The 13,157-nt window shown below is 43.6% G+C and overlaps 1 protein-coding gene across 5 annotated transcripts in view; it reads left to right on the forward strand.

The window, feature by feature from the left end:
- Sardh (Sarcosine dehydrogenase) overlaps positions 1-13,157 on the forward strand; it is a 282,041-nt gene that overhangs the window by 121,706 nt on the left and 147,178 nt on the right. The gene's annotated exons all lie outside the window — the stretch shown is intronic.

The raw sequence follows: 13,157 nt of genomic DNA on the forward strand, positions 1-13,157 counted from the left end.
GTCCACAGCAAACAACGTCCGACATAACTCTGCAGGACTATACCGCTGACCAGGTTACACCATCCGAACAAGAGTACTACACCGACCGAGCAACGCCGACCGAGCAGCCACCATCTTCCATGTCCATCCACAGCTGTGTACTGCGAGGCATCAACCCGGACATCCCTACAAGAGCCATCATTCAGGAACTCCGCACTGCAGGCATCCCAGTGAAGAAGGCCATAAGGATCCGAAACATCCACGGCCCTACCTATATGGTCCGCCTGCAATTACCATCAGAACGAGATGTACAACAACTCATCAACAACGGAGCACAAATCTACGGAGAATATCACCGAGTGGAACCCTCCTTTTCACCACCCCCATCCACCCGCCAACCATCAGCCACTATGCATCCCCGCCCCCGGCCACCCCCTACACAAATTCCACCATATCATCAAGCTCTCCCACCTCTCCCCCACTCTAGCCCCTACCAGCCGCCCATACCCTCACTGGATCTCCTCCACTACCTCATCCTGTCTCTTCACAACTGTACCACCACTCTCCACCTCCTAACCTCACACATGCTCCCAACCATGGTCATCCCACCTTACCCACAGTCAAACCTAATCCCAAATCACATATACTAAAATTGTAACCCCTAGTATAATACCAAAATTGTAAACCACATGAAAATCGCCATTGTATCTATGTATAACCAATGTATCTCTAAATGTAAATATGTAACACCATTGTATCTTACCTAATAAAAAGCACAAGAGCAGATACTGCACACTTAGCCAAGAGGCCAAACTCCTTCACATCTCCAAATCCAAAAGCTACTTCCCTCTTAACTACAAACCCCATCAAATCCCCAAACCCCGCCAAATCTCCTGGCCAGAGAGAAGGCGTAACCTTCTAGGTGGCCCGCCCCTCCCCTTCGGGGAGGGGAATGAAAACATCCCCCTTGGTCCTTGGCCTCCACAGTCATACACACGTCACATCCACAGGGCTTCGGTGACAACTCTCCACGCCATTTTTTCGGCTGGGTGGCGCTCGTCTCTGCTCAGTCGGCCCAAGAACAATCAAACGGGCAGACGCCTCGTTGGCTGTCGCCTCCCCTCTCCACCATGTACTCTTGCCTCATCAAGGGCGATGAAATTCGCCGCACTGGAACGCATGTGGACGCAGTTCTTCGCCTCCAGGATGGCCTCTCCGGACAACCTTCTCCGGATGTCGTCGCCTTCTTCCGCTTTCCAGGACCACTGCTCGGCATCATTGAACATAAGTAATAATAATAATAACGTAAATGTTTCCACCTTTTCAATACAATATATTCACAAAATTACAAAATTATACGGTACTAGTTTCGACCCATCTAGGGGTCATCATCAGCCGTATTGGAGCAAAGATCATTTGTGGCGAAATCCTAAGACAATATTATTTTAAAGAATAACAAGTGAAATGAGATGTTATGGTAATAGTTAATAATACAAGGAATATACATACTAAGAGGTTTTTAACAAAGAATAAAGTATAAATGGGGTGTTGTAAAAATCATAATCATGGAAATCAGTAAGTTCTTGTATTGAAATGAAATATGGCTTAGGAAGAGGGCTTAAGGTGGGGCTGAAGGGTGCGGGAGAAAGTGTAAATGTCTTGGAAAAGTACCTTTGATTAAATTTAGGATTGAGTTTAGGTTGGCTGCATTATTGTTTCTGAGGAAAGTGATAAATAGATCGAAGAGTATGTTGGGTTTCTCTGAGATTTCATTGAGATTGTGACTGGTATTAAAGTATTGGTCTAGGTGTATGTAGTAATTTTCCATTATGTTCAGTAAAGGGCCCTTGTTTGCTAATACGAGGATGTCCATGTCTTGTTCAATACGGACCAAAAACATGAAATTCATAACCATCAATCATTGAACATGGCATAAGACTCTATGATGCCGACTACACTGCAGTCGCTACTCCAGAGCATCTTCTCCAGCAAATGCTTTCCATTCCTGACTTCCCCATCTCTCCTACCATACCTCCCATCGTTACACACTCCACCCCCACCTTCACTACTACTACCACCACCACCACTACCGTCACCACTTCTGTCCATTCTGCTCCGCGTACTTCCACCTGCACTGTTTCGTCCTGTCACCCCTCTTCTATCATGTCTGCCCCCGTTCCCTCCCTCCCTGCCCACTCACAGCCGCCTCCTGTTCAATTCACTGATGCCACTGCCGCAGCTCCGCCCCTCTCCCCCAGCACTGTAGACTCCTCCGTCCCCGCTCCAGACTGCCCTTCATCAGCGAGTTGTGTCATCCGTGGCCTGGACCCAGCACTCACCGAGCGTGACATCCTGGCTGATCTGACCTTCGCCGGCGTTCCAGCCCGTCGAGCGCTTCGCATCTATAACTCCAGCGGCCCGACCTTCATGGTTCGTCTCCAAGTCTCCTCACCAGCCGACGTCGACCGCCTCATCACCACCGATGTCCGATTTCGCGGATGAACGTATCGAGTGGAGCCTTCTCGCTCCCCGCCCCGCCCCGCTCGTTCCGCTCCTCGCCCACCGTCCGCCCCGCCGCCCCCACCAGAGGTCCCCTTACCCGCTCCGCAACCTCACTTCTTCCTCCCACCCCTCCCGACCCTGGACCTCCTCCGCCTTCTTGCCACCTCCCTTACCAACATTACCACCTCCCTTTCCTACCTTTTCTCTCAATACTACACCCCACCTTACACCCGATTTCTCCCCACACCGTATCTGTAATACTCTTATGCACATGTCTGTAAATAAATGTCATTCTCTGTAACGCGCGCCTGAGATACCTCCGTTTTCAATAAAGTCAATAGTCCCCATTTTACCTGCTGTTCGTAGGGGTTTGCCTTCGCGGGGTGCTTTGCGGGTTTCGCCCTGGATTCCGCATTGTTGTGCCGGTGCCCTTACGCCAGCTTCTTTAACTTTCTTCCTTTTCCGGTGTGTACGACACACGCCCACTAGTTTCTTGTTTCTCTCTCTTCCATTTTTCCTCTCTACGGCCTAAGAGCTCCTCCGTTGAGCTGATGGCCCGCCCCTCCTCTTTTGAGGAGAGGAATGAAATAACTTGTTTAAGTTTTTAAAGTTAAGCCTCCACGGTATGCACTAGCCTTGCGTCTTGGGTGGTTTGCTAAGTCCCAACTGATGAGCCTAACTTAGCACACAAGGGCGAAACGCAGGCAACCAAGAATGAGTTAGCTGGAAAATTTATAATGTTCAATAACGGACCATTATATTGGTATTATAAATTTACTCATTCAGGACAAATATTTTAGGTTCCCTATGGGAATCAACATCTATATCATTTGATGGCCAGGCAGGCATCTATTTTTGGAAATGAGACATAGCTCTGATAGTGCATTGGCACTGCTGGTGGCTTCAAATAGCCTATGCAGTGGCCTCCACGGTATGCACTAGCCTTGCGTCTTGGGTGGTGGGACGGATAGGGGCAGTCCCATCTCTACAAGTGGAGGGAGATCGGATCACGTCTCCAAACTCTGAAAGTGGACTGAATAGCCCTAAAAACATCCCCAAACATTTTTCTTCGGCCGGGTGGCGCCACACCTCTAATTACGCGCCCAGCCGACCCAAAAAAGCAAAATTGGCCAGACACCAAGAGGAAGTCGCCCCCCCCCCCCCCCCAATAATGTACTATACTTTCATTGCCCACGATATTGACCCAGCAATTCCAGCAGATGACATCCTTACGGAACTTCGCCCCACAGGCGTCTACGCCGCCGCTCGACTTTATCAACTCGACAAACCCACAAGAGAAGTACTATTATATTATCTAGTGCTAGAGGACGTGTACAACGCTCTAGACAATGGGGTATATATCCAAGGACAACTACATCGAGTGCAAGATACCCCAGGGAAATTACTCGACCGGCTAATGAAGGAGTACGCCACAGCCACCCCCACTACTGGCACATCACACCCACAGCAGTTGCTCTCTCCTTACACCTCCCAGACCACCACCACCGTCACCACCACTACTTCCACCCCCTCTCATTTTACCTCCAACACCCCTACCACCACCACAACTACTACCCACCCCTCTCCCATAATGGCATACCACCCCCCACCCTCCCACGCTCAGGGCCCGCTGGAAGAAGTAACAACGCCGCCAAATAAAGCAATAGCAATTCAAGCAGACAATACACAACCACCAACACCAGATAATGTACGACCGCTAACTTCACCGCCCAGCCAGAACAACCTATACAGCTGTGTTGCCTGTGGCGTGGAACCTAACCTACCACCAATAGCTATCCTCCAAGAACTCCAAAAAGCAGGAATCCTGGTGAAGAAAGCCATTAGGATCCACAACGATGATGGCCCTACATATCTAGTACGCCTGCAACTTCCAACGCCCGAAGACGTCCTGCGCCTCATCACCCAAGGGATATACCTCAACGGCCGACATCTCAGGATAGAACCGTCCCGCTCTCCGCCCCCAACTCCTAACCAACTAAATCACCCCGCCACCGCACACGCCCCCGGCCTGCACCCCCTCAGCAACCTCCCAGTCCACACTTCCGTTTTCCACCATTTTCACCCAGCAACTATCCACCACTCCCACCTGCAATCTTCCCACTACCCCCTCCTCCATCTAACCTCCTAAGTCTCCTACTCACCTCCCTGGTAAACTTCTCATCCCTGTATCACATCCTAGCACTTCACATCCTCCCTCCACCTCACGAAACCCGTCACTTCATCACATCACCATACGCAACCTGGTTGTAAAATCGCTCATGTAACTCTCATAAACATCCATAAAGCTCTGTATATATGTATGCAACTTTGTCAATAAACACAGAACATGTTAATCTGTCAATAAAGCGCTAGAGAACCTACACTTCCTTTATCCCATCTCCTTTACTTATTCAAGCCACCTTTTCCCCCATCTCCCTCTTTCTTCACTCCTTCTCAACCCCGTCATCTCTCCTGGCCAGAGAGAGGGCGACACCCTCTAGGTGGCCCGCCCCACCCCATCAGGGTGGGGAATGAAAACTTGCAAAGTAAGTTGGGTGGTGTGCTAAGTCCCAACTGATGAGCCTAACTTAGCACACGAGGGCGAAACGCAGGCAACCAAGAATGAGTTAGCTGGAAAATTTATAATGTCCAATAACGGACCATTATATTGGTATTATAAATTTACTCATTCAGGACAAATATTTTAGGTTCCCTATGGGAATCAACATCTATATCATGTCCTTTAGAGCCGATGTAACATGCACCTGGATTCTTTCAATCGTGTCCCAATGTTTTCCTTTCATGACTCCTTTTAACCGAGGAAACAAAAAAGAGTCAGCAGGAGCCAGGTCAGGACAGTAGGGAGGCTGGGGAACCAATGGGGTGTTGGTTCTGGCCAGGAAGTCGTTGACAATGAAGGCGCTGTGACTCGGCGCGTTGTAGTGATGAACTTTCCATGTGTCCTTGATGTCAGCAGCGCGAGACCCTCCTTTTCAGTCATAATGCAGAAAACGGTTGTTTTTTGCCATGTTTAGAGTCTGTGCTATCAATTGAAGGCTCAGCCGTCTGTCAGAGTTCAAACAGTCGCGCACACGTGTCACATTTTCGTTGACTCGTGAGGTTGATGGCTGTCCACTGCGAGGTTTGTCGGTGATCTCCTCTCTGCCCTCCATGAATGACTTGTGCCATCGGAAAACTTGTGATTTGGACAAGCAATCATTCCCAAAGGCCTGCTGAAGTAATGGAAACATTTCGGTGGCGGACTTCCCAAGTTTAACGCAAAATTTTATAGCGTACTGTTGCTCTACAGAACGATCCATTGTGCCATGTTACATGAACTCAAAACGGGCTTGACGGAAACGCACATCCTGACTCTCCGGCAGCTTGCTGCCGAATGAGACAAAGAGCGTTTGAAGCTAACACCCCCCTCCACCTAGCCCAGCAGATCAGAATACGCTGTGGTGTACAGTTGCGTCAGAAAAAATTGGTCGCATTACTTATGGAACGCACGTTGTACACAGTTATTGTAGAATGGTTGACACTATAAAACTTCCTATGTCTAATTAACAGCACAAGAATTTTAAAAATTAAAGATTCCTTAAATCAAGTCCTGGGGGAAGAGAATGCATGATGGCTTCTCAATGAGTGTTGATGCCTGCCCTCCTGAAGAAGGTGGGAAGCAGAAACAAGCTCGTTGGGGACTGAAAGGAGATGAATGTAGGATAACTGAGAGTGACAAGGAGAGCGTCTATCTATTTACTGATGGCAGTGCATGAAGATGTGGAGATTGTCCTCTTATATTTTTTTTTTCTGTTGCTCCCTCTTCACATATTGACCTGCCTTTATGTTTGTCCTGTTTTTGTCCCTTTTCTATCTGGTATTTTTATACTAGTCAAAAATAAAACCTAGGTCTGTACATATACCAGGTGGCTCACCAGCCCCTTATTTTTTTCGGAAATAGATAACCCAACTAACGCGTATATCATAGTAATCCGAAAAACATTAGTACCTGCTTCTTTATGGCCTTTGTACAACTATAACGTTTATATAATGCTCTTGAATATGGTAGAAATAATTAGCAGCAGTGTTATTTCTATTACTAAAACAATAATGAAAGTGTAAAATGATCATAGCTGCGAATAACACTTGATGTATTCACAAAGACGCACACAAAATGCTGTCAAATTGCATACACTTAATTTTATTTACAAACAGTTAAACATTTGTCACACAAAACAAACCACCAGTTTTAAAACTGCCTATCACGAAGCACATGGAGATTGCAACCTTGAAACAGTTGACTGTTGACTGCTTACATTAGCATGTTGGCCTAAACGCAACACATGCTCATGAAAACAACTCCAACTATACAATAACTCCACTCCACCGTCAAGACTGCTTCCTTATATTTGTCGCCGGCCAGGCTTCTAGAAGGATATATCACAGCATATAAAACTGCCTATCACGAAGCACATGGAGATTGCAACCTTGAAACAGTTGACTGTTGACTGCTTACATTAGCATGTTGGCCTAAACGCAACACATGCTCATGAAAACAACTCCAACTATACAATAACTCCACTCCACCGTCAAGACTGCTTCCTTATATTTGTCGCCGGCCAGGCTTCTAGAAGGATATATCACAGCATATCTTCTAGTAAATTCTAGATTGCTTAATACACAGTTACAATTGGAAGGAAGATTCTCCATAGTTCTCGTCTTACCTAGTGTTATTCTGGATATTACAATGTGTTGCACAATATTGTAGTGGATTACACATCATATATACAGGTAATAATAAATTATATACTATTGATTACAGGTTCATAAATATATACAGCACATGTTTCATGACATAACCTCACAACTAATATGATCATATTGTCTGTACATATGATGTAAATAATAATAATAATAATAATAATAATAATAATAATAATAATAATAATAGCTCAGTACTTGCATTATTTACCCATGGGTTAATCTTTATCATACGAGCGGCCGTGCATGCGCATCCCTTGGTGGACAGAGTTTTTTTTCCTAGCGACAGCGTAACTACACCATCACACTTATAGTCTTGTAGAAATTAGAAATTTTGGAAGAACAACTTCGAATAAGGATTGGATTATTCCATACAAAATGGGGAATGCGATGATAGTAAAGAATTTATAAAATACTGGGTACAATTTATTATAACTCCAATTAATCTCTTATTACACTACATTACTTCTGAATTTGTACACAATATTGCATGTAAGAAAACTTTTGAAATGAGATGAAAACCTCCCTGAGTCAATCATTAGATATGGAGCAATAGTATTGCAAGACATGGCAATTTATATTCTCATGTCAGGCGATGTCAGTAACAGGGAACTAACCTGTTGATGCAGTGACAGGAAACAGCCCATGCTGAGGTGAAGACTGTACAAGGAAGTAGCGAGTTAATTTGTTCTTATCGTTTTATATCACATCACACTTCTCAAGGTACAAAAACAACATTCAAACAATATTTTATTAAGGTACACTCGAAAGAGCATTAGCTACAAACCAATCATAATTTAACACTCTTGGAGACCTGATTCAGAGTACAATAAACAATCATAATAAAATTGAAATGATCTCCCTAACAGGGATTAGTTTTCACTGCTGTAATCAGACAAAGATTTTGTCCTCATCTGACATACTGTTATGTGATACAGGGTATATCTCTGCCTGCATAATTCCCACACACACCTTTCGCTCGGCGAATGAAATAGCTTATTCTCACAAATCTTATAATGAAATCCATGAATGGCCAGTCTCATAACAGTATGTCTTTGCTCTTGGAAAACAACAACATTCAAACGAATGAATGATTTCATAAAGAAGAAGGTGAAAACACAGACCTTAAAACATACTTTTCGTGTGGTACATTTTGAAGCAAGGTTACAGGCAAAGTGCTACAGTGCATTCTTAACGATGGAAGTTTGACCTTGATGTCTTTCCCTTCTTGAGCACATTTTGCGCCTGCGAGATGATACCTTGTTAGGTTGATGTTTAGAACTTTTCACTTCAAGGCGAGAGAGACGTGCAACACTGTAACCAGTCTGCCAAGATTAGTGGATGTTAGTTCTGGGTTAATGTCCTGAGCAGCTTGTATTAGATTCCTAACAAGTAGCTCACAAAACTCCTTTTGAGACAGCTTTCCTTCACACAATGTGTGAATGATGAAGGCGTTCAAAATAACGATGTTCAGCAGATGGAAAAATAGTTTCTTTGTCCATTTCCATGTTCGGCAGGAAATATAGTAACTATTGGCCATACGATCACTCTTGTTACCGTAACCCATATGTGCATTGTAGCTCTCGATTATTGCAGGTTTCATGCAATCCCATTATCATCAATAAAGTGACTGGATGGTGGCGGGTTATTCGTGTTAGTTAGCAAATTTCCATTCCCTCTTACCTTTCCAATTTATTGCGCACAGGTTTCCCTTCACTTTGCTAATAATATCTCCCTTCTTCAGTTTCAAAACTTTAGGTCCAAATTTTTTTGGCATGTCCCAGTTATGTTGGATGGTACCACAGCTGTTTACTTTCCTTCCATGCAAATCATTGTAGAGGGCAGGAGAGGAAAAGTAATTGTCCATAAACAATTTATGGCCTGAACCCTCTACTTTCCTTGTTAGCTGCAGAACTGTTCCATGCATAGAACTGATGTTTGCTGTGGCATTTTGCCGTTGTTTCCGAAGGTAGACTGTCATATCATATGGGTCACCATTTCTGTCGCAGAGCTTGTACAGTTTTATACCAAACCGCTTATGTTTTTTTGATATGTACTGCTTGATCACTCTACCTTTGAATAGGACTATCACTTCATCAGCTGCCAGGTGTTCTGTTGGGTTGTAATTGGAAGAAAATTTGTCATTGAGGTAATTGAATATGTTTTGTACTTTCCATAGTCGATCATAACTGGGGTCAGTTTTGTCAGGTGCAATGTCATTATTTTCGAAATGTAGAACTCTAAGAATGTGGTGAAAGTGGTCACGCTTCATTGTCTTTGAATAGAAAGGAGTGTAATACTGCTCTTGGGCAGACCAGTAATCCTTCAGTGTGTCTCTTTGTACAATTATGGCCAAGAAATGGTACAGTTCATGCATCTGAATTTCTGGCTGTTTATGATCTGCACCTAAAGTCTGAAATGCGTAACAGTTTGTCTCTCCAAGAAATATTCTGAAAAGTTCATCGGTAAATATCAATTTAAAATTTTCTAGTGGAGGTGAGTCTGAATTTAAATGTTCATTCCCTAAGTGAAATAATCCAGGGGGACGGCCGGTAAACACATGCACATATGCTTTGTCTTCGGGCAGTCTGTCTCTCCATTCTGAATCACCCACTTCACTTTCAATCTCACTTCCATGCACAACACTGTTCCCTTCATGAGGAGACCCAAGTTCTTTTGATTCAGATACAGATATTATATCTTCATTGGAATCTGAGTCCATCAGAATTTCCTGTACTTCATCCTGAGTAATGGAACGTAACATTCCTGCACATCTAGCCATGTTCACAGCTTATAAGGAACTAATTGGTTTATTTGTAGCAGGAAGAGCAGCCACCAAATTCTTATGCACATTATTGTGCACATTGAAGTGACTCATATATTAGTAACAAATCGAGTAGATCATTTACATAAGCCAGAATTCACAGCAAAATGCGAGGAAAATTACGTGGTTGGTATATCAACCGCTCGCCCTTTTGGGGGAGTTTGGGTGTGGTTGAAATTTCAACCGCTCCTCCTTTTTGTGGTGTAATTCTCTGATTGATATTTCGACTGCTTGTCCGATAAAGGGTTAAAGAATATTGTTTTCAAGTTATATCAGTTTATCACACTTGTGTCACACTATCTTACATTTGAACAGGAAATGCCTGTAAGGACTACAACGTGCTAACTATGCAACATGGCTCGCGGTAGTTAAGGTGGCTACATTGCACATCACTGCTGTTGCATCAGCCAAACTGTCTGGTAGTAGGTTCGATTCACAGGCTGGTACACTTTTTTTTTTTAAATTAATGTCATTTGCAGTGACTGTAATATGGCTGCATATCATTCTGTTCTAAAGAGTGAATTTTTACTTGGTCCTGAAAGAGATTGTTTTTATCCAATATTATGTAGCCAGGTTGGACTGCGACATAATAGTTTGTAGGTAGGAAGTAGAGTACCCTGCATATTCAGTGTTACAAGTATTTGAAATGTTGACCACCTTGGTTTATACAGATTTCAGCACGACATTGTAAAGACATTCTTCACGTTGTAACACATCAGGTGTAACAGCTTGGCATGCTTCGGTGATCAGTTGCCAAAGGTGACCAGTATCTTCAGGCTCCTGTGCATACACTACCTGCTTTAAGTGACTCCACAGGAAGAAGTCAAGTGGCGTTAGATCGAGTGATCTGGCGGGCCAGTGAACGGGTCCTCCCCTTCCCATCCATTTATTTGGATACGAAGCATGAAGATGGTTCTGGACGACTACTGATCCATGAGGTGGGGCCCCATCCTGTTAAAACCATATTCGTAATCGCTGGAATAGTAGCAGGTTCTCCACCAACTGTGGGAGTTCATTTTGAGGAAAGTTAAGGTAGCGTGCTCCCGTTAGATATCTCAAAGAAATATGCTCCGATGAGATAATCACCCAAGATCCCACACCGGACATTTACTCCCCACTGTACTTGAAATAGGCCCTGTCTCACCCAATGGGGATTCTCTGTGCTCCAATAGTGCATATTGTGTCAATTCATGATGGCATTGTTGTGAAATCATTATTTGTCTGAAAACAGGACTCTTGTCATAAAGGCTGCATTATTGGTCACATTGCATAATACTCATTGACAATTGTGCATAATAGTTTTTCTTTTGCTAGGTCCATGGATCAATTTACAGTGATGACATACATGTAGAGGAGAGCCATATCGACCATAAGGAGAAATTTAAATTATTTGGTGTTCATAAAACTAAATTATAAGGATCTTTAGGTTATATGCATTATTTTGGTTGCTTGTCTCTGAAAAAATAAGGGGCTGTTGAACCACACAGTGTATTAGGAAATGCTTGTGAAACCCTGTTCCAAATTAAAAATAAAAGAAGAACTGATCAGCTCCTCAAAACTGAAAGAAGAATCATCAGAACTTGCATAAATATGAAGTACCAGGTCGAAGGAGCCTGGAGAATCCTCCCTAATGAAACTGTCTATCAAGAAATTGTCACAATCACCAGCACAATGAATAAAATAATCTCATATTTCTTTCAAATCTTGCGACTGCCAGTAAATCGGCTTTTACGACAACTAGTGATAGAAAATCTTGGAAAGAACACAGGAGGGCAATGGATCAATGAAATTCAGCAAGATCTCAAGGCAGTTGGATTCAAAATTGCAGATGTATAGAACAAACATAAAATTAATACCCTTCTTATGACTCAGGTTTATAGAAGGGCTATAGTGATTTCAGGAGAACTGAAAACATTACGATCGGAATGAGTGAAAAATTATTAGGCAGATCACAAGAAACAAACAGCGCAACCTTCAAAGAGAAAGTGAACATGGAATGACTCATGTAATCCAATGTGGCCAATAAAGTTAATAGTAATTAGGAAACCTCACCTAGTTTATATGTTGGATGAGTAAGGTATAGACATAACAGCCCCTCTCCATGGCACTCCAGCCCTGAAGGGCCTTGGCTTACCAAGCAATCGCTGCTCAGCCTGAAGGCCTGCAGATTATGAGGGGTCGTGTGGTCAGCACGACGAATCTTCTTGGCCGTTATTCTTGGCTTTCTAGACCGGGGCCTCTATCTCACCATCAGATAGCTCCTCAATTTTAATCATGTAGGCTGAGCGGACCTCAAACCAGCCCTCAGATCCAGGTAAAAATCCCTGACCTGGCTGGGAATCGAACCCGTGACCTCCGGGTAAGAGATAGGCACACTACCCCTACACCACGGGGCCAACATAGGTATAGACATAGCACATATTGTATATTTTAAAAAAATTTTTTTTTTGCTAGTTGTTTTACGTCGCACCGACACAGATAGGTCTTACGGCGACGATGGGACAGAAAAGGGCTAGGAGTGGGAAGGAAGCGGCCGTGGCCTTAATTAAGGTACAGCCCCAGTATTTGCCTGGTGTGAAAATGGGAAACCACGGAAAACCATTTTCAGGGCTGCCGACAGTGGGGTTCGAACCTACTATCTCCCGAATACTGGATACTGGCCGCACTTAAGCGACTTCAGCTATCGAGCTCGGTATTTTAAAAATTGAGGGATGGCATCAATGCAGTAGTTGGTGCAAAATACCGTCCAGGTGGCATTGCTTGATATACGTTTCTCCCCTTTGACAGCCACCAAATAGAGTATAATCAATTACAACAATATGAATAAACAAGACAGATGTCATGTAGGGCACAATTTGGACTTCATCTACACTTCCAGAATCTTATTATATAAAAAACACAGGACCTGAAGATAGCACCATACGATATAAAAACACATTAATAAACCATAAAGTTACTTCACAAAATTCTAAATATGTCTTGTTTTGAAGATCACAAGGGGATATGGAGAGTTCAAAAAGTGACAGCCCATTCATAGGATTATCACAGTTTAAGGTTTTTCTATTAGGGTGAACTTCCTTAGCATTTAATA

Source organism: Anabrus simplex, chromosome 1 (assembly GCF_040414725.1).
Source record: "Anabrus simplex isolate iqAnaSimp1 chromosome 1, ASM4041472v1, whole genome shotgun sequence".
In the NCBI taxonomy this organism is placed as follows: domain Eukaryota; kingdom Metazoa; phylum Arthropoda; class Insecta; order Orthoptera; family Tettigoniidae; genus Anabrus; species Anabrus simplex.